Raw genomic sequence first — 22,856 nt, 5'->3', positions numbered from 1 at the left:
TATGCAATATGCCACATTGGAATGATTAAAGGAAGAAGAGTGAAAGCAGGCCTTTTGTAGCCAGCTTTATATCAGGTGTTTCGTTGCTCATGACCGCTCACAAGTGAACCATATTCTAGATGTGTCTTCATTGATGCACCTGTAATCACAATTAAAACCTTTGTGTTTCAAAGGACACTCAAGAAAGTGAAAAGATAACACACCAACTGGAAGAAAATATTTGACAATTATATATCCGATAAGGGACTTGCATCAAAAATATTCAAAGAATACAAATAACACATACAACTGAACAATAAGACAACCCAATTGAAAAACGGGCAAAGGATTTCAGCAGACATTTCTCTAAATAAAAGATACAATGGCCAAAAAACACTTGAAAAGTTGCTAAACATTATTATTCATTGGAACAAATGTAAATCAAAACCACAGTGAGAGATCATTTCACACTCAACCAGGATGGCTACAAATTTTTAGAAACTCAAGAAAAAAATAACAAGTATTGATGAGATATGGCAAAACTGGAACTCCATATTGCTGGTGACACTGTGAAATATTTTGAACACTTTGGAGAAAAGTTTAGCAGTTCCCCAAAATGTTAAACTTGGGTTTATCATATGACCCAACTATTCTACTCCTCAGTATATACTCAAGAAAACTGAAAATATATGTCCTCACAAAAACTTGGGCATGAATGTTCACAGCAGCATTATGGATAATAGCCAAAAAGTGGAAACAAGCCAAATGCTTGTGAACTGATGAACAGATAACAAAACCGCAGAGATAGAAGTAGGTTAGTCGTTGCCAGATGCTAGAGGAAGGGAGGAATGACGAGTGACTGCTAATGGGTATGTTTTTTCTCGTTCATCAAGAAGATTTACTCCCTTGTTTCTATCCAACAGTTTAATCATTTCAGTTCTTACAAGCTTCAGCTTGGTCTGGCCACTCTAGCTGTATCCCTATCACATTCTACCCTGCAGTAACAAGCAACTACCTTGTGTTTAAGATCCAATTCCTGAAAATAGGTTGTATGTCAGTATTGGTATAAATATTTCTTTTGGGAAAACTTTTACTTGCCATTATTAGACTACTAAAATTATGATCAAAGACCACTTAAAAAATATATGCATATATTGTATATGTATATATGTCTGTGCATGTGTATATATATACATATACACATACATGTATATATGTACACACATATATATTGATATATTGGTCTGTTTTTCTGGAGAATCCTGACTGTTGCATTATGTTTTTAGAGAAAAAAAGATTTTTAATTATTTTTATTAGGCTTATATTCAGTCTACTTAAAAGCAATTGGTTTTCTGAAGTCAGCTTTAATATAGTGTTACAGCCATGATTACCATACGGGGAAGCTGTTGTCAGGGAAGGTCAGCTATTTGTGCTCAGTTATTCCACAGGGTGGCATTAACTTACAGAATTTACTGTGGTTCAGTTATTCATTTTTAATTCTACTTTTCCAGAAAAACCAGACTTGTACATGACAGAATAGGGAGAGAGTTCAGGAAGAAGAATTTACTCTAAAACAACAAACACCGTTTGACTAGATTTCTGCATAAATCCAGCCAAGGGACTTTAACAGACATCCATGTTCTTTATCAGTGCAATCTCTCTGGACTGAGAAATCTTCAAAGATGCCCAAATCTTTAAAGATGTCCAAAGATTTTATAACCTGCAATTAGTGAGGAAGAGGGGCAAGTTATGCTACTTATAATAACAAAAATAAGCCATATTAAGGCAAAATTATAGGGGTCTGAGGGCTCTCTCTATCTCGTAAATATAGATATCTATGTGTCTTTCTCCTTACCCATCCACACACCATTCCTCTCCAGAGCTGACTGAGTATTGTCAACCCTTTCCCTTCACAAATGTTTAATGAGTGTTTATGCGCCAGTAACCTTTTAAGTATGGTATCATAGTGAAAAATACAAGTGTCTGTGTCTATTGTAAATGGCAGGTAATACATAACATGAGAAAAACAGATAATGAGAGTTACACTAAGAAATCAAGATGATATGATGTGGTGACTAGAAGGCATCATTAGATATGGTCTTCCTCATTTTGTACGTGTTAGTTAGGTAAAGATCCAATACAGACATGCTAACATTGATCATGTCAGTGTCAGTGTACTTTCTAGGGATGGCCTCAAACATATTCTTTTTCTGAAACACTAGTGAAATCAGGGACATCATCCTTATAAGTGACATTCAGAAAAAGTCTTCCAAATACAAACTGCATTTATTTAGTTATTTACTTGTTTGTTTGCTTGCTTATCTATGTTTATATATATTATATATATGTACTTAAGTTTCAAGTTCTGCCATTAGCAATTTTATACAAAAAGTAGTAAGTGTATTAGAAAATAAGTGTGGTTTTTTTTTTTTTTTTTTTGCAGGAATCGTAGATGATAGGGAAAACATTTTTTTCTTTTTCCGAGCCAGCTATGCAGAATAAACACTTTTCCTCTTTAACACCAATCTGCCTTCCTACCATTTAAGATTGCAGTGGCCCTCCCTGATGATTTTGTCATAAAGTGACAGCACTGAGGGTGCTAAAACTCCAACAGTAAACAATTCTACCATTATTTCAGTATCTATTTCTTGGTATCTAGGACTGAGCTCCCCATCCAGAGGAACCAGAACTATCACTGGGATGTGTACTAGCTTCAGATCAAAGAGATTTGCTATTATCAAATTCACCCAATCTCCAAATAACTGCTCAATTCTGGTGAAGTTTTCTATAACAAATGATACATTATCAATATAGTAAATCTGGTGTAAGTCCAGGGCCCACAAAATATTCTTTGCATGAGGACGGGTAACATGTTGAGCAGGCCTGGGGTGTCCACAGAATTTAAGCAAAATGTGCTTACTGGGATGATCAGGATACACTGTTTCCTTGCACTCTTTACAGAGTCAGCATGAGGATCAAAGTCTAGGTCTGTTTCCTTATCTCTCTTCTTTAGTGCTCTATTTTAAGTTTAGTGAAATATTTCTTGGCTTGCTCTGCAATATAAGCTTTACCATTTCTGGCCATTTGCGTGCCTGATCCTGAAAATAATGTAAATTTTCAGCCTTGTTGAAAAAATAATCATCAAAACAAAAAGTATGTTCATCTAAAGACTGGTGAGCTATGGCTGAAAGAATTTAGCAGCACAGGGGTGTGAACAGCTGTTGTTATTCACCCAAAGGTGATTTTCTTCAGATAACTCAATATACCTTTTACCTCTTAATTTTGTGATTATGACAGCAATAGTATCTCCAAGACCTGGATTTATCATAGTGACTGGCTTTACATAGGATTTATCACTATAAATGACTATTGCAATTGCATTGTGGAAAGTTGCCCATGTTTTCACTTTAAATGTTTTATTTTCCCTCTGTAGGAAGGCAATTTGTTTCTTGGAATTGGGTATGATTAACAATAAACGGTAATGTTTGAGGTTAACAGCCAAGAGCACAAGCTACTGTGTGAATAGGTAGAGAGTCCAAAATCTACCTTTTGACCTCCACCTTAGATGATGAAGACTGGGTCATAGACTCGAGTTACAATCAGTCTGGAATAGGTAAAGGATTTTTGAGGTGGGCTGACAGATACAGCAACACCTGATATGCTTCTTGTTATACTACTGACTGGCATTGTTCACCCGGGCAGGAAAAGATAGCAGTTTGGTAGAAGTCAGGTGAAATGAACCATATTCTTTTTTGTAATTTTGTTGACATAGTCTTCCTTTATACATGTGAGTACCATTTTCTACTCAGTACTATCTAGACATTTTACAAAAGACTGTAGTTTGGCCTGTTGCCTTTAGTTGCCTATTTGTATCCATCTAATATCACTCATGTGTTACACTGAATTTTTAGCTTAACCATCAAAATGAATCTGCATTGCTCTTGACTACATAATGCAACCACTGTGACCTCAGCAATACTATTAAAGATGATACGGAAAAATCCAGAGGTAGGTGCAAACAGGAGGTAGTGGCAGGGAGTCGCAGACTGAGATAGCATTATGTTCTCCTTTGCTTGCTTGTTGTCAGCTTTCTGATATTGATGCCATAAAAAAATTATGCAAAGAAAGGAGGGATTTATGCCTGATAGAATGTTTCCATGTATTACAAAGTATTCTTTTACATAAGGTCTTTTAAAAAGTTAGATGTGCAAAAAAATAAACAAAAAAAAAAGTTAGATGTGCAAATCAATGAGTTTTGACAAATCTGTATACCTAAGCAATCAGCATCTCCATCAAAATTAGGCCATTGTCATCATTCCAGAAAGATCTCTTGTGCCCATTTTAGTCAATTCTCATTCCCATAGTCAACTATGCCTCTGATTTCTATTACCATATGTTAGTTTATCTTGTTCTTGAACTTTAAGTAAATGAAATCGTACAGTATGTACTCTTATGTACCTTTTCATTCACCATAATATTTTTGAGATGCATCTGTGTGGTAGGGTGTATCTAATTCACTTATATTTATTGCTAATTATTTTCCAGTTAATGAATATATGAAGTTTGATTATCCTTCGCCTAATAAGAAACATCTTGTGATTTTCACTTTTTGACTATTATGAATAAAGCTATTATAAACCTTTGTGCAAGTTATTTTTGTACATATGTATTTTAGTTTCTCGTGTATCCAGAATCTCACAGTATAACATCCAAAATCTCCAGGAAACTAAGTACAACTTGAATGAGAGAAGATAATCAACAGACACCAACATCAAGATGAATCAGATGTCAGGATTATGTGGATTTTGAAGTAGCCATCATAAAAATGGTTCAGAAATCAGTTAAAAATTCCCTTGCAACAAATGAGAAAATAGAAAAATATCAGCAAATAAGCAGAATTTATAAAAAAGAAAGAAATGGAATTCTATAGCTGAAAACTACATAACGAAAATAAAACCTCACTCAATGGGCTCCATAGTAGAATGGAGATGACCTGCAAGAAATGACTCCACCACACAGAGCCCAGATCTGGGCTTTGTTCTCGGCCGCTTCATATAATTGCTTCACTGTATAGAGCTTCATGCACTTTCTCATAAGCCATGAGGTGTTCGCATTTAATTAACCCACAACTCAGCTGCACTTAGTGCCCTGAAATTGGCAAAGTACTTGGTCAGAGAGCTCTAACTACCCTTTTATTTTTCCTCAGTTTTCCCTTGAAGAAGGCCTGTTTCTGATTCCAGATATACCATCTCCAAGAAGTCACTTCAAGCTAGAATTTCCTTTAAAATTTAAATAAAGTAATATGCACAAATTGCAGACAGGGATGCCCTCATTCCAAAAATCACGCAAAAAGTTATATGTGTGGTGGAGAGTGCAGCCTTGTTTTTTATCTAATGTGAAAGAACTCTGCTGTATCACTGGGCCCGAAGCTGTGTGTAGCACCAAATCAATAAGCCTACTGCCTTGACCTGTAGGAGGTATGAGCCTTATGCTAGTGCAGGGGCAATATGCCCACTTGGGATCACTGTGTTAGGCACCAGGTGGTGATGAACAACAGGACTAGTCATCCCACTGGGACGACTTTATTTTTTTTTTTCATTTTTTTCTGGAGAGTGGTAATTAGATTTTAGATGCTGTGTTGGTAGAGACTCGATCCTGAAGTTACCTTCCAGGTAGAATAGTTCTCTATTTCTTATCAGGAAAGTTTATTTAGTTTTGGAATCTTCCATCAAGAATTGACTCCAGTTGAGTTATTTTCTTCTCCTAATGGTGGAATTTTCAGCAAGCCCTGTGTTTTGACTTCATCTAACTCTCTACCTGATATTTGACTTAACAAATTGTACATGTAGTGCCAGACTTGATGTTGCCTTATTTTCCCACAATGCAGTAAGTTTATAATGTCGATATAAACTCCATAAAATGAGCTTTGAAAGGGGTACTTAGACCCTTCTTAAGATGTTTTATTGCTTTTGGAGATTTGAAAAAGAATTGACTTTTGAAAAATAATGTCAAGAGGAAGGAAATGGAAAATTGTCTGAGAGTTGCCTTATCCTAAGGTTAAATTTTGTTTCTTTATTCTAAAAGTTAAATTTTGTTTAACTAATTATTTTATTATGTTTTTTTTAAACATCAAAAGTTATTAAACATGCCAATATAAGTAAATAGAAATCAGCTGATCATATATGTAGAGTCTATTTTTCTATTTTTTTCCATGGATATATTTGTTTATATCACTGTCAATACCACACTGTCTAGATTTTTGCAGCTTTATAGTAAAGAATATAAATTGTATTTATTTTGAGTTTCCATGTACATTTTAGATCAATTCTAAAATGTCAATTCTATTCTAGTATTGATCAATTTCTTCAAAAAACTTACTAAAATTTTGTTTGGGAGGGCATTTCCTTTTTGAAGAATTTATACTTTAACAATATTTTCTTTCATTTCATAAGCATGATACATCTCTAATTTATGTCCTTTTACAATTCTCTCAGAATATCTCTAATTTCAGTGAGTAGATACCGTGCATCTGTTGTTAGGATTATCATATATTTCATGTTTTTAGATGCTACTATAAATGATATTGACTTTTAAAATTTCAATTGCTAACTGTTACAAATGTAGAAATACATTTAATTTTTATAGATTACTATCATATTCCTTAACCTTTTAAAACTGATTTATTCTAGTAGTTTTTCAATGTCTATCCCTTAGGATTATCTATGTAAATGATCATGACCATGACCATCTGCTACAAAGTTCTCTGAGAGGCCTTACGGAGCCTAACTCCAATGTAGGTAGCCCAGCTGTTCGCCATGAATGTTTAGAAACCACCCATTCAGACTTTTGTCCTCTTTGCAACCCTCTGCAGTTCCCTCATCTATGACCTTATGCCCCCAAACTTTCAGCTATTTCAATCTCTGTAACTTCAGTGAGACACAGGGTTTCAGCTGGGCTTGACTCCCTGGATCACAGTTTGAAAAGTCACCTGATAAAGAAGAAGCGGATAAACTTGGGGTTAACTTCATATGTTTCTCTTCTCTTGAGGATTACTGTCCCACTGTATCTACTGCCCAGTGTTTAGAAACCATTGCCGTATACATTTTGTCCAATTTTATAGTTGTTTGTGGAAGGAGAGCAACAACTGCCAGCTGCTGTCGTGGCTAGAAACAGAATTCCTTCTAACTTATCTGTTAATTTATTTGTACAGAGTTATATAGTAAAAGGCAAAGAGGAGAAAATAAAAGTTAAACTACTGGACTCTCGTGCATTTAAAGGAAACAATTAATTGTAGTGTGAAACACAGCAATACTGCATCAGTGTTATATCTTAACAGAGAGAGACATTACCCACAGGAAGGCTCCAGATTTTTGACCTCTGGGATGTTTCGTTCGAGAATAAGTATTTCTGAAAATTCATAAATAGCCCTAGACCTAGAGGACATGAACTACTAAGCCTCACTGAGCATAGTTCTCAAGTGGGCTAAAATATGATATAAATGATAAAATAATATTTTTCTTTTATAAAATTAATAACCCTAGTAGGGTTCATAGTGAGATTTAGAAAGGAAGAGACATCAGGAAGTGCATAAAGTACCACAAATGGTTAGATAATTCTTGGCGTTCTTGTGAAAACCAAAGAAAAAGAAAAAAAAGGGGGGGAAAAAGAATAAGGAGGAGGACAGAAATGAAAATCAGAGGACGGAGCAGAGGAAGGAAAGGGTTTCTTATTCAATCTATTTAACTATAATTTTGACCCTTCTCTAAAATAATTCAGTCTTTCCATATTGTTCCCAAAATTCATTTACTTGTTATTTCCCATAACCGGCTTGGATTTTTGCCTATTTGATTACTCTTAGATCCATAAGCAAATTCTGTTAATCCTGTTAAAACCTGACGCAATGGCTACATTTTGCAAATACAATGCTTCAGAAGCCTTCCTTCCTAGGAGAACCAGTGACATATCAAAACTCTCCCAAGAGACTTGGATTGCTAGTTTATTTTATAGTGACATTTAGCCATCCTGACAAGTGCTTAATTATTATATGTTCCTCCATAAAGGTTGTCTCTGACAATATGTGTAAATCAAATAAATTGAAGCAATATAAGCTATTAGGTTTCCATTCTGGTTGACATCTGTGATATTCGTTAATAAATATTTTAGTACATTTACAGACAATGATGAAGAGAGCATCATTAATGTTGGGATAATTTTCTCCCAAAGGATATACTTTGCATCTGCTTACCTCTAATAAAGTAAAATCAAAGGCTATGAGTTTACACTTTGTCCTACTATTATAATAGTCTGACTATACCATAATTGGTACATACTATGAACATGCATAACATATTGCTATGTGGTGTGGTACAGAGGAAGGACCATTATCACCATCAGGAGTCACAGCTTTAAGTCTCAAGTTCTCTGATGTCTAGTAAATTATTCCTCCTATGCGGAGCTCAGTTTCCTCATCTGTAAAGCCAGTCATGAACTAGATAAACTCTATAGATCTTTCTAATCCTAAAATTCTGAAATTTTGTGTTTTGTTATTTCTTTGATGAAAATCTAGCTGACAGGGAGTGCTTATTTTTTCTCATCTCATTAACACTAGGCCTTGTCTTACACCCCATCTGTCTGCTGAACTCTGAGTATCTGACTCAACTATATTAACTGTGAGATCAGATTGGGGCTAATTGAAGTATCTGTAATTTTAATATAGAAAATAAGTCAAAGGTTGATTCTTACACCATCTAAAAACTGAACTAAATTTCAGTTTGCTATTTGGATACACTAGTTTTTTTAGGCTCCTCAAATAACATGAGATGGATGGGTGGGTGCAAAGGGAAAAGTGAGGAGGATGAGTGAAGGGAGAAAAAAGTCCTTATTTCACTTTTCTAATTAACATTTGCTGAAGTACTTGTGATGTGTGCTAAGTACTGTGCTAGATGACCTGCTGAGGCCACAAAGATGGGTAAGACAGTCCCCACTCTCAAAAAGCTCATAGCCTAGTGGTGGAGACAGAGAGTGAAAGTGATGTGATATATACATATACTATAATGTGATGCGAGCAGCATTTAACTTTTATGAGCACTTAAAATATGCCAGACTCTTTGCTAGAAGCTTAGATGAGGTAAGTATTACCTCATCAATTACCAAAAGAGATCCATAAAGTAGGCATATTGTTATCACATTCATTTTTTTTTAAATAGACGAAGAAAGAAGTGCAAAGAGGTTAGTCAAAACTACTCTTTACTCATGGTCCGTCCTGTCACATTGCTTCTCTGCATCTTTTTCAGCTTTTCTCCAGCTAACAATTCTCTGGTTCCATTTCTATTTCAGAAATAGAAATTCCATAAAGACAGAATCTGGACAACTTTAGCAGTATTTTTTGTTTTGGAAACAGTCTTGCTCTAGGTCACCTCACTTCGCTTAACGTTTGGATTTTGTTAAACTGTAGATTAGTGACTCTTGAGCCAAATCCCTTCCCCTCATGTATGACAAGGAAACAGGGGAATGTGTTATAGAAAGTGGTGGCTCTTCTGAGCAAGACAAAATTCCATGGAAGACTGTTGTATGCACTAGTCTTCATGATTAGCTTATTCAGTTTAAAAGGAAGGATGAGTTTTCAAATAATGGAATGTACCAGCCGTGTAGTGTGCTTTAAGATTGATCATAAATAAATGCTATGTAGTACCAATAAAATAGAAACTTAGAAAAATAAACCAATTAACCTTTTATGGGATCTAAATGAAAATATTTCCCCAAAGGAATTCTATTTAATAATGGTTTTACCATGCTTATTTCAGGTATAAATTAAGTAAGTGTTTTGTTTTCAAGGTGTGATGAACACAAGTTCCTTTTTAGAATGCTCACGAATTTATGTTCTTAAATTTTTGTGCTATTGCATTCTAGCTGTTCTGTGGTGATATCTGGTATATAATCTCAAGTTTAATTTGATCATTTGGGGAATGGGGACCCCAAGTGTAAGAAAGTGCAAATTTCTGGAACAATTCAATATAATTTATATGAGAACCTAGATCTTAGCATGTGAGTAATGTCTCAGTACTCTGAGGGTCCATCATCAGAGTGAAGAGTCTCAGGGATTACACAATTCTCTCCTGTTGAATTAATTACTTTACTACATACCTTGGATCACATTCCCTAACATTCTACAAGCATATGGCTCTATTTTTCTGGCATGTGAGATTAATTTTATTTTTTTATTTTTTGATATGTTGATGTTTAATTTGGGGAGGACACAGAGATTTGGAAAATAGCATTTTGGAATGCCACTGATCATGGAACGTCAGAGTAGGGGGTATAATGCTCCCTCACTCTCACTCCCACCTCCTCACTCTCACTCCCACCTCCTCACTCTCCAGGAAATGGAGGTCGGGGAACCGTATTTGAGAGAAGGGGATATGTATGTACTTAATAGTGGAATATTGTGTTTCAACTTGTTGTGCCATTGTTAGTAGATTGATTAATAGCAGAATATAATTGCCACAAAACTCAATTCATGTGTTGTACTAAGTGAGAAGCTATTATTAGAAGAGTAATTAGGATTATTGCTTATCAACTGTTCTATACTTTCAACACAATAACTGTCCATTATGCACCTGAATTAAAATAAAAATTTAAGTGGAAATAAAATTGGCAATTTGTCCTTGTTTATAGGAACTATACAAAAGCCTCTAGTTCAGATTGGTTCAAGGCATTTGAAATTCAATGTCTAATGGACCAAGCAGATCATATAAATGGATGAAGTTGGCCTTGCACATGAATGCTGGGACTTGCAAACTGAAGGGTGTATGCCTCATCCCAAGGAATCAACCACCCTGCAGATAATTCTTAAGAATGGTGTCATATCATGCAAAAAGGTTGTCCCAGTGTTGTCAGTTTGATTTTTCAAGAGAAGCCCAAAATTTAGATTTAGGTAAAAAAATACCATTTTATAAACCTAAGTTCAATTTTTTAAAACTGTATGGGCCAAATACAACATGTTTTTCAGGTCAAAGCAGGCTTCCTATTTGAGACGTTTGGTTTAATGACATCTTATGATATCCAATGTGCCCATCTCATAAATGTAACAGCTTTGGAATTCGCTCAGGATATTAGCATAAGAATTTAGAAGAAGAATGGATGGACAACGTTAAAATTTGCCTCTATAACTCTTCCTTACTTATGTTTCCAATGCTCACTTCTACCCATCCTCCATCACAAACCTTTAATTTTGCTACCAAGTTTAGCTGGGTTTAGTGCCATTGTCTTTTGAGGTATACTTTGCATAGTTGTGCTTTAAATGATTGTTCCGAATTTATATACTATTCTTATGGGATAACTTTACTTCCATGTTCTTGGAAGGTGAAGTGGAGGAGATCTTATTCATCAAGTGCAAATATTTTCTAGAAATGAAAGCATTGCAAGAATCACCTAGCTAATACTAACTGTGGGAAAAACAGAGGTTTCCAATTTTATGCACTGATAAAAATTCTACCTTCAAACTTGAAAGACCATTCCTTAATTGGGCTGATTAATGAGGATATTATTGCTAATTTGTTCTTCTAAAAGTACTGGGTAATGTCAACACAAATTTACAGTCCAGCCACATCATATGTGCAACAAACAGGCACGAACTCCATGTGATCTTGATAGCAAACTGGCCTTGATTTGCTATCTATATGCACCTGTAGAAAAAGGCTAGAACTCTCAGGTCATGTTTTGAGAATTTTTTTTCCCCAATCACATTATCCCTAATCACTGTAACTATATATTGAGGGGGCAATAAAGTGTTTGACTTTTGAAGGTCATTATAATTTAGAGACACCCTAGGAGACAACAGAGGCTATATCCTCATCCATATGCTTCAAGATATTTTGCTCCCTTTTCTTCTCCTAGCCCCATTTACCAGGGCAAGTCAGTTTTATTCTTTGTCTGCTGAAATACAGTCACATTGGTTCAAAGCTTGATGACTGATTTATTCATGGGTTCTAGGCCCTCTAGCGGTTATGTAACCCATGACTCCAAAGTCTTCCCCCCGGGTAATCCTTTGCTGATTTTCAGTTAGAAGAGACTGCATAGCTCCCAGTCTGAAGCAATTACCCATGACTTTGTTTCATATGTTCTTGTTCCTCAACATCATTATGTTTAATGTTTCTGTTATACTCCCTGTGTGGTTTGGTTCATATTCACTTAGGGAAAACAAGATTCATGGTCTGATATTTAATATTTCAGTTGTACATTAACTTTTTTACATGTCTCTGAGGGACAATACTGTCTTCCAGTTCCATAGTGTACTGACTCCGTTCCTGCTCTATATGTGTGCATATGTAGGATGTTAAGACAAATAAAGCTTATGTATTACTGCATTTTCCCCCACAGGAACTTGTAAAATACTACACAGTTCTTACTGAAATTACTTTCTACTCATTAAAAAATATTTATTTCATGTACTTACTATACTGTGGTGGAAAAAGATGAATAAGATTTATTCTTTTTTTTTTCATTTCTTTTTTAAGATTAATTCTTTCCTTTAAGTAGGTTATAATCTAGTGAGTGATATCATGTTCATGAGAAACAAGAGTACAATTTTACCAAAAAGTGCCCTGAAAGAAGTTTGATGAAAATGTTATAAGGCACACAGTAATTAATTCCGATTTGGGGCACAGGGAGAAATCTAATAGTTCACTGTGGATTGAATTTTAACATTAACCTGACAAAATTATTTTTCAAAGGAATTTTCTCCTCACATAAACCCTGGAAATCATGTTTTCCAAAAATAAATAAGCTGACATCATTAGACATGGAAAATATCCTCCCTCAGTATTATCATTAACAGTAATGGACAATTCAAAATCCCATTCTTCCTCGTTGACTCATTACTATTAATGAGACAAAATGAAAGGAAATGCCAGCTATTCCTCATGGAAACACAGAAAAAATGAAAATGAGACATATGATCTGAGATTTTAATTTATAAGTCCGAATATAATAAGACAGAGTACATCCTCAAATATTTATCAGAAAAGTTAGTTCATAGATTGTTTAATGTCTATTTTTCTCATGATATTTAGGCTTCACTCTCCCTAGTTTACCCTTAAAACCTTCCTCTCAAACTAGCATATCTTCTGATTAGGTAGTTTTAAGGCTGTAGGGCATTGAAAGATAAAGAAAGAAATTTGCCTTGCTTTATTTCATGTGTGTTATTTGTGCTTTCAAGTGACTCTATTTTAAAATCAATATAGCCATAACAATTCTAGAAGGTAGTTAACATTTTGAGTATATTTACCCTAGAAAAGAGTGCGTTTGTGATCCATCTGGACTCTTCTGAAATAATCTTCCTCTTGTGCCCAGGTCTAGATGACCCACTTTTTCTCCATTATTCCTTTCACCTTTTAACTCCTAACCTGAATATGATGCAGGGTTTCTTCCTACCAAAATGAGTAGAGGAAAAAGACAGCCTAACTTTGATTCAGATACTACTGTGGCCATCAAATATTTTTAGTCTGGAGCCTGTCTGTGTTATATCAGTTGTTTACATTGGAGGAGATACCCATACCCACTAATGTAAAGACACCAGGTCACTTAGAAATACCCCTTTTCTATCCAGCATATCTGGAAAAAATAGTATGTATATAGAAAAGCTGATGTTCTCTTTAAATCCTTGTAAAATTCTTAATAAGAGCAAATGGAAATAATGTTAATGTTTAAAATACATATGGAGCTAAGATTCGTGTTTACCCTCACTGGTTATTGGTTATGCTGTGTGCTCTTCTATTTTTTCTTTTTTAAATTGTTGTCTCTGGGTCAGTTACCTCTTTTTTTTTTCCCTCATGGCTGACCTCTAACAAACCTCTAACATCTTAAACTCAAAGGGTTTTTTGCAAATCTCACTTAACAGCCGGGGGAAAATGTATGCTCAATCATCTGGATTATCCTGGATTCAAGACTGCTGCCCTTTCATAGGAAAACCTTAATTACTTCTGCAGTTAAGGGTATAAAAGCATAAAATGACTTTCTTGAGCCTCTTCATTGATTTTTTTCAAAAATTTCTGCTCTTATTTCTACGATTTTCATACTTCTGCTTTACTGTTCTACTATCTTCTATTGACACTTAGAAAATTTATTTTCAGAGGATTTGTTCTTAGTAATATTCAAATTGAAGACTATAAATTCTTCATTTAACACCAATTTAACCACATCTCACAAGATTTATTTGTAGTATTTTCACTATTGTGTATTTTAAAACATTTTTCAACTTCCATTGTGATCTTTTGTGTGATGTATGTATTTCTTAAATTTCTGTCAATATTTGCCTTGTCTTTGATTCATAGTTACACACTTTCTAACTATTTTAGGTTACTCTATAGATTAAAATGTGCATCTCTGATTTATCAAAGTTTAATATATGTTAATACTTCTATTTCTCCTGAACAAGGCAAGGCCCTCAGAAATTTTTTTTTTTTTGGTCCCTCTCTTTTGTCACAAATTGTCATACAGTTCAGTTATAAACATAAATAAACAATAATTTTTATCACTTTTAAATATGTTCTATTTATTTATATTTACCCACATATTTACCTTTATTATTGCTTTATATTGTTTTTTGCATCTCCCATTGTGACCATTGTTCTTAATGCTTTAGAAAATATCTTTTCTTTAGTGCAAGTTTAGTTGTTACAAGAAATCTCAGTTTCTCTTTGCCTGAAAACATCTTACTTTGCTTTGGTTTTAAAAGGATGTGTTACTAAATTGGCAATTATTTTTCCCTCAAAACTTTGAAGATCTTGTTCTGCCTTCCATTGTCCCTCTGGCTGCCTTGAAGATTTTCTGTTTTACTTCACAGTAGTTCCCCAAAATGTGCCTTTTGTGGTTAATCAGTTGTGGAAAGTGATCGGTAAATACATCTATAAATCTTGATTCTCTCACTCTATCAGTTTTGGGCCTCGAATTCCACAGTTCCATGAGAGTAGTCTATTAATGCCAACTTTTGTCTACTCAGCCTGTCAAAACTTGGTTCAGTATCTCACACTTTCAGCTGTCCCCGTAAGAACGCAGGATAAGATATTAACTTATACCTAAATAGGTAGATACATCGAGGGAAAAAGAAGTCCTGGTTGCCGAGATCTCAGCTCTCAGTTTCCTTTTTCTCTTGGATCTTGGCCCCTGAACCCTTCACTGGCTCATTATCTCTTCCATAGTTTCAAATAGGCATTCTTTTCATTTTTTTTTCCAGTTGTCCAAGTGATTATCAAAAAGAGAGGGTTGGACTGAGTTATCTACTTAACCATTATAGAAAACAGAATTCTCTCCTTTTAATTGATATGTAAAGTACACTAAACTTGAATGTTAAAAATTATGATTGTTTACACATATATAGGCCTGTAAACCACTATTCAGTGAATACTTAAGATGTTTTAGCATTCCATGACATACCTTTTGTCTTCCCCTAGACTATATTCCCCATGAGATTACTACAATTCTGACTTTCATAATCATTGATTAATTTTGTCTGTTTCTGAGGTTGATATAAATGGAATCATGCTGAATATACACTTATGTGTCTAGCTTTTCCCACTGAACATAATCTTTATGATATTTACTTATGCTTTTGTGTGTACTAGTAGTTCACTTTTTATTTCTGTGTAGTATTTCATTGTATGAATATACCACAAGTATATACCATTCTCCTCTTGATGGGCATCTATCTAGTTTTAACTACTTTGAGTAAAGCTTCTATGAACATTTTGAACATGTTTTTTGGTGGCCAGATGTATTCATTTCTCTTGTGACTATATCAACAGTGAAATTTCTGGGTCCTAGGGATGGCAAATATTCAGTACGAGCAGAAACTGCCAGCCTTTCAAAATTGTTTCATTATTTTACATTCCCACCAGCAAGGTATGAGATTTCTTTCTCTCATATAGGCTACATGTTTGTCTTCGTCTTCCTTTTTTAAAAAATAATTCTTTGCTTTATCTTTCTCATTCCCTTGAATTATTTACCTTGCTCATTGTCTAACAAAGTTGGGAGTATGGAATTTACGTAACGTTTTTCCCACGTGGTCCAGTTTCTTACTTCTAACAGTAACAGCTGGTCTTTTAGTTCACATTCCCTAAACCAAGCCTGGTTGGCTCAGTTTAATTCTTCTGTCTCACCAGAGACTATGCACTGAGCCAGGTAGATTGATTTTCTTTTCTCAGATTTCAACTGTGGCAAATGAGCTCAAGCTAAGAAGGAAGGTATTATTTACTTACATGGCTGCTACTTCACAATGTTGAAGGAGGTGGACAATACTATGTTTATTCTGCACTTTACCCGCTACTCATATCTATTCTTCAAGATAGGACAGAGTCCAAAGTTTCAGTGTAATATTCTATGGTCAGTGTATCCCTATTTTCTCTCCCAATTCCATATATCTCTAATCACTACTGATACAAATTTTACTTTGGTATAGATAATTATTACATATGTTACTTGACTCTTTAAAAATAAATTAAAATAAAATCTGCAAAGTAGCTATTTTATAACCGAATGAATATCAAAGAGTAAGGGTTTGCCCAAGTGTGCTCACCTGGATAGTGACAGAATTTGAATACAAACCTCTATTTTCTCTAGTACATATTTTACATTACTTTCAATTACTGAATTCTCAGTCTGCGTCTAATCTAACCTTTATATGATCCAAATGTTGACATGAACTTACTCTAGCCATATGGAGAACACTGTAGATACTCGCAGTGCATTTTTAATTGTCTAATGATAAAGAGAATGAAGTGTCTGTGTGTGTTTTGGGTGTTTCAATCAGATATTTAATGAATATGTTTGTTGGATATTTCTTGTACTATTTTTCTAACGTTTCCTACAAACTCCTAATAAAAGTTGATTGATGTCTTTTTGGAGAAAGACACATTTCTGGGATTTACAAAAGAGAAGAAAAACCCCACCCCTATGAATCATTGGTTTATACTTTGACACATTCATTGCAACTACATCTACCAGGTACAATGTCAGTTTATATATTTCAGTATTTAATAGTTTTCTGAAGTCTCTGGTGTGTATACACATTCTATTAAAACCCTGTGGACTATTTACTTTCTCCAATCATTCACATGGGCTTTTTCTTGCCAAATGTTAATGTGACATCTGCTGCACCTAATTCCAGTAAATATCAGGACCTTTTATGCATACAAATGGTTTATCATACATATGCCATCAATTTGTTCCAAAACATGTCACTTGTGTAAATAGCTTAGAGTTTTTATTTATTAAGATTTACATCAAGTGAAAACTAAACACTTTAATTCAAAGGTCTTGGATTTTTAATCCAGATGTTTATAATCTGTCATGCTATTTACTGACCTTGCCAAATTAAGGTTGTGAATTAATTAGCAGCATTAATAAATTCACAGCAAAGAGACAGAAATACTATCAAAGCCTGATAATATATGATATTAGATTTTCATAAATTAAAGAAGCAAAAAGTTTAATCTGGAAGAAGCAAAGCAATAAAAAACAAGATCTTTGTTTTTAATTGCAATAGATATGTAAGACCAATCAGGCTTCCATGCTTAGACTAATGAATTTATGTACTTCTATCATATAAAGCCCCCCAAAAATCATGTTATGTAATATTATAATTTGATTATAGATTTTTTTAATTGCTTTTTTTATTTTCTACCTTGAGGGAATGTGTTTGTTTCTTACTTTTATTCAGCTATCTATCTGACTGCTGGTTCATCAAGCAAATGTTTTTTGGTCACTTTTTAAACCTCTAACTTCCTAAAATCAACCTCCCTCCTCTCATAGTATGATACGCCTCTTACTCATAAAAAGTAAATAGTTGTAATATTGCATTTATTTGTGGGATGATTTGGTTAATTTTATGATTTCTCATGAGATCTGGCTCCTCTGAATTCTCTTTCTCTCTCATATAGACACATACAGATATAGATAGATATGTATATCTATGTCTATCTATATGACTTTAAAGGCATAAAATAGAAGTATGACTAAAAATGTAAACTAATCTTTCTCCTTGAGACTCTACTGCAATAACAATTAAAGAACAGGAATCACATAAACCCACCATGCTGAAGACGATGGGTAGGAAATCACAGCGGATATACCCATGTGGCTCCCCAACGTAGTGTACAACTTCTTTAAAGTTAGATTATTTTCCACATTTAGAAATATGTCTTCTCAGGGTGAAAACAGAAATCTTATATCTCTAGAACCCCCTGCAGCTGCTTCCCTCCAATCAGAACCTGTGTCTCTATCTTTTTTCCTCCTTCTCTCTCTCTCTCCTTCCATTCTCCAACTCCAACTCTCTAAAGTATACTCTCTGGAACATTTCCTCAATTCTACCTTCAACCAGTAGAGTAGCTTAGGGGAGGGACGTTTTGGTAAAATTTGGTTTGTTCCTAAATATTTTAAGTTTTCAAAGGCTTTGTTGTAAGTATGATGTAAATATATTTACTGTAAATAAAATGTCAGTTATCGGCTTTTGATGGAGTCTCTTTTTTTTAAGTGCACCAGGCTACCTCGGGTTGAGGCCTCAGTGAATGACTGAAAGTATTATTCATAGATTGATATTTTTCCCTATTTACTTATTCTCTCTCTGTCTCCATCCCTCTCACTCTAATTGTGTGTGTGTGTGTGTGTATAAGACAGTCCGTTTTGAAGAGAAAATTTTAACAGTTCTTAATCTTTTCCTTACTCACTGATCTTTCCAGGTTTTCTCTGTTTTAGGCAAACAATGGTAATTCACATTTTCTTACTAAGAGTAGTTTTAAGGTAATTTACCTTTGCTTCTTATTTTTATATGCTATAGAAAGGCTATTTCTTTGGTTATATTACTGGAATATGTTCATTTTTGCTACTTTAAGGAGGTATAAAAAGAATGCGTGTAGGTAAAGAAAATGTGTTGCTGTTTTCATAAGCTTCACAAGTCTTAAAATGCTTGTGTTTAGATAATTCTCAATTACCAACCCTCCAATTTTCCCAGTGAATAGAAGTCAGTGACTTTGGGTAGAAGTTATACTGAATATAGACTGTTGAGACAAGGAGCATTCATGACAAAGAAATTCAACTTCACATGCCTTTTTTTTCCCCTAAGGAAAAGAGTACTTCTTTCCTAAAGCAACGGCTCCCCAGTGTTTTGGTCTGTGGCCTTCTTTACACTCTTAAATATTATTGAGTACCCCTAAAAACTTTCTTTTCTGTGGGTTACAGTGTAAGTTACAATACTCAAAAGTATACTCTCAAAATTAAAATTGAGAAAAAGTTTAAAATATAATAATCAATTCATTTGAAAATACCCAAGGTGAACTCATTTCGTGTTAACAAAGTAACAATTTTATAAAGAAATAAACTTTTTTCCAAAGCAAAAAAACGTATGATTAGAGTGGCATTTTTGCAAATATTTTAAATGTCTTACTTGATAGAAGGCAGCTGAGTTCTTATGCCTGCTCTTGCATTCAGTCTTCTGAGAAATCACATGTTATGAAGTATCTAGGAACCTCCACTATCCACTCCTGAGAAGAAGAGTGAAAAAGACAAATAACATCATCCTAGTCTTATAATAAAAGTAGTCTGACCTTGCAGACCCACTGAGAGAGAATCACTGTTCTAAAGTGAAAGGTCAGTCTATTCCAGAATATGAAAGAGCACGATGAAGGGCAGTTTGGAAATGAATTGTACTTGCCTGGGTTCAGAATACCTCAGAATGTAAGTAAATAAGCCATGAACTATGCTAAGATTTTAGCAACATTTGCTTAATTTTTGATGGGCTGGCTTCCTTGGTATACTAATTGCAGCCTTACTCTACCGTATGGATAGCTGATAGTTGTTCTTTACCTTTGTGTCATCTGCCTCGATAAGAGATTCTATTTCTTATAGAATAATTTTCAGTGCTTTATGTCACTGTTATGTCCTTGATAGCTAAGAAAGGAAAAAAAAACACAAAAAAACTAAGCTTCTAAGATACTTTATAAATTTTAATTGCATTACTTTTTATGTTTATTTTTAAGTGCTTTATTGGCAATTTGATTAAACAGGTAACCGAGTAGTTTCTCAGTCACTTAACAATTCTAAAACAGTGAACAAATCTATGAAAGTGCTTTTGATTTTGCATTTCCAAAATAAAATTCTAAATTTAGAAAGAAAGAAAATAAAGATTTTTAGGCTTTTACATGCAAAAATATCTGGAGAATCGCAAATGTGTTTTTTTCCTTCTCTTCAGAAAAAGAGAGTTATCAGAAATAATTGTTTGTTTCATTGGATATTACATTACAGCAAAAAAAATTCTACTCATTCTGGGAAAGAAAAGAAATCTTTCCCAATCCTTTCCTTTCTGTTCATGTTGTTGTTTCAGAGGTCAGTTTATAATTTTTGCTAATCCACCTCAGCTATAATTTTTTCGGGGGTAATCACTCCTCAAGAGTGTTGTTCACACAGCTTTAACTATGATTCAAAGCACATTTTACATTTTGATGCAACACACACACACACTCACAAATGCTCACGACTGAAACAGAAATTTTAAGAAATAATACTAACCCACACATTTGGGATGCGTTTCTGTTCTAGTCCATTTTAGGTGTGACTTGATTTGATTCAATTTAATTCTATTTTATTAAAACAAAAAATTCTAGTTGTAAGCCATTAAATTGATTTTACTATCCACTACTGGGTTGCAAACTTTAATTTGACAAACACTTCATTGAAAGAAAAATTTTATTGATAATCTTACCTTTCCTTGTCATGTAAAAATTTCCTATTTTTCTTTTTAACCATAAAAACATGTGGAGAGTGCATTAGCAACCAGTTAGAGACATCATATCCCACCTGTGATCTGTCTTGTCTTCTCCCTTACTAACGTGGGATAGAGGAAACCACAGGATAAACCATGAGTAAGGGCTTTTAAAATTTGGATTTAATCAGGTCCAGCAGGGCCAAGGTATTGTTTACTTTTCTTTTTCCTCTGGGGAACTCTGAGGAATAGGAAAGTTGTATGCTAAGCTAATTTCAGACACTGTACAGTTCTCTCTTGCAAGTGAATCCATTAAAATCTAGGGAGCACCTGCTGACCTGTGCACTTTGCTATTCAATGTTGACTCAGTATTTTCAGAGACAGAGTGGAATAAAAATGTGTATTTTAATAATACCTACTGATCACGTGTCCTAGCAGTTTTATTTTTGCTGACATAGTAGAGAACACAGTTCCTTGTCCTTGGAAAGTGTGAGTTTCTCCTGGACATCAGCACAGTTCTGAGCGTTCCTGGGCTTTGCACATTTCTCAGAGCATGCCAAGACCAGTGTGAAGTGCTCTCCTTTTCCTTCCTACTACAACATTTAGCAACTAAGTCTATCTTTTTTTCTTCTTTATTTGCACCACCACCCACAGTTTCAAGTAACATTCCCCAAAGTGGCCTGCCAGAGGTTTTCAATAAAAAAGTTTAATGAGAAGACAGACTGGGCATAACATATTAAAAATTTGAATATGCAACATGATAATAATTTAAGGGCTTGTACTCATTCTTATAGGCACAATTCTAGGTTTCCTAATAGGAACAGGAAGGTTTCAAAAAGCCTTCTGGTCTTCCTTTCTATTTTGAAGGGTGGAATACACCAGACCTTCTCCTCCCTTAGATTCTGGCTCTTTTCTGGATTACTCATGTCGTATTTTATTTATTCATCCTGAAATATCAACCATAAGGTATCGATAGGTTTGAACCTGTATCCATTCAAGTATCCAAATATGGGAAGTAAGTAGTTTGCATTCCTGGGGACCCCAGTGTGTTTCTCACATGACTGAACCCTATATACACTTCCTTTGTTCTTAGGAAATGTCATATTACTATCTTTACTCACAATCATATTTTTATATTATTTGTATTCTTTTGTTAACTACAAAGGTTCAAAACAAAGATTTCCTCAAATGACTTTTTCTTGAAACACAATCTAGAGTGGAAAGTAATATATAAAACCAATAAAAAAGGAGCATTTCTAATTCAAGAGAGGAGCAGAGTTTTGGAGCCAGTGAACCAGTTGATGCAAACCCCACAAATACATACACATGAGCACACACATGCCATGTATGTCTAAACAAGCAGATCCCACTGCTCCTACTTGATGTTGAGAAGCTTTTGCAAAAAAGGAAAAATAATACTGATTTCTGGTTAAATATTTAATCCCTACTATTAAATTGAAAAATTACTACTAACTTGAAAGCCCATGAATAAAAATTGTATTGATCTCCAATGACCATGGGACAGAAAGCAACTGCAGACAAAATCCTTGAACAAATTTTTGGAAGGCAAAAAGCAGATGGAGACATGGTAACTGAGCTTAGAAATAACAAACAAACAAAAAAGCTGCAACTTAAGAGCCTGAAGAGGAGTTTACCTAAGAATAGTATTAAAAATAGTTAACAATCTGTACAGCATGGGCTCTGACCAATAAATCTATGCTGAGTGTGGACTAGGTGAACAAAGACCAGCCCCGAGGAAAACGATGAAAATAAACATTTCCACATGCACATTCATGGCAGCACCCAGCCTTTGGAAGAGTGGTCTGAGACATGAGCCAGAAAACTGAGGGGCTGGTTGGAAGTTTGTCTACAGAGTTGTTACTCGTACTGCACTCACTGTTGTATTTATATAGCACTCACTATAAGTTAGGTACTTTCCTTGGTGTTTTACAAAAATATATTTTCGTTTCTATAAGAAACGTAAGAGTAGAGTATCAGCATTATCTCTTTACAGGTAAGGAAACTGTGGCACAGAAAAGTTAAATTGCTTAAGGTCAACCAGATAGTAAGAAATGGCTCAAGGACTCCAACCCAGGTGGTCTGTCTCCATTCCTTAATGACCATGCTA

The sequence above is a fragment of the Camelus bactrianus genome, chromosome 4 (genome assembly GCF_048773025.1).
Source record: "Camelus bactrianus isolate YW-2024 breed Bactrian camel chromosome 4, ASM4877302v1, whole genome shotgun sequence".
Classification (NCBI taxonomy): Eukaryota; Metazoa; Chordata; class Mammalia; order Artiodactyla; family Camelidae; genus Camelus; species Camelus bactrianus.
The sequence above is the reverse complement of the archived record's forward strand: the minus strand, read 5'-3'. Positions refer to the sequence as shown.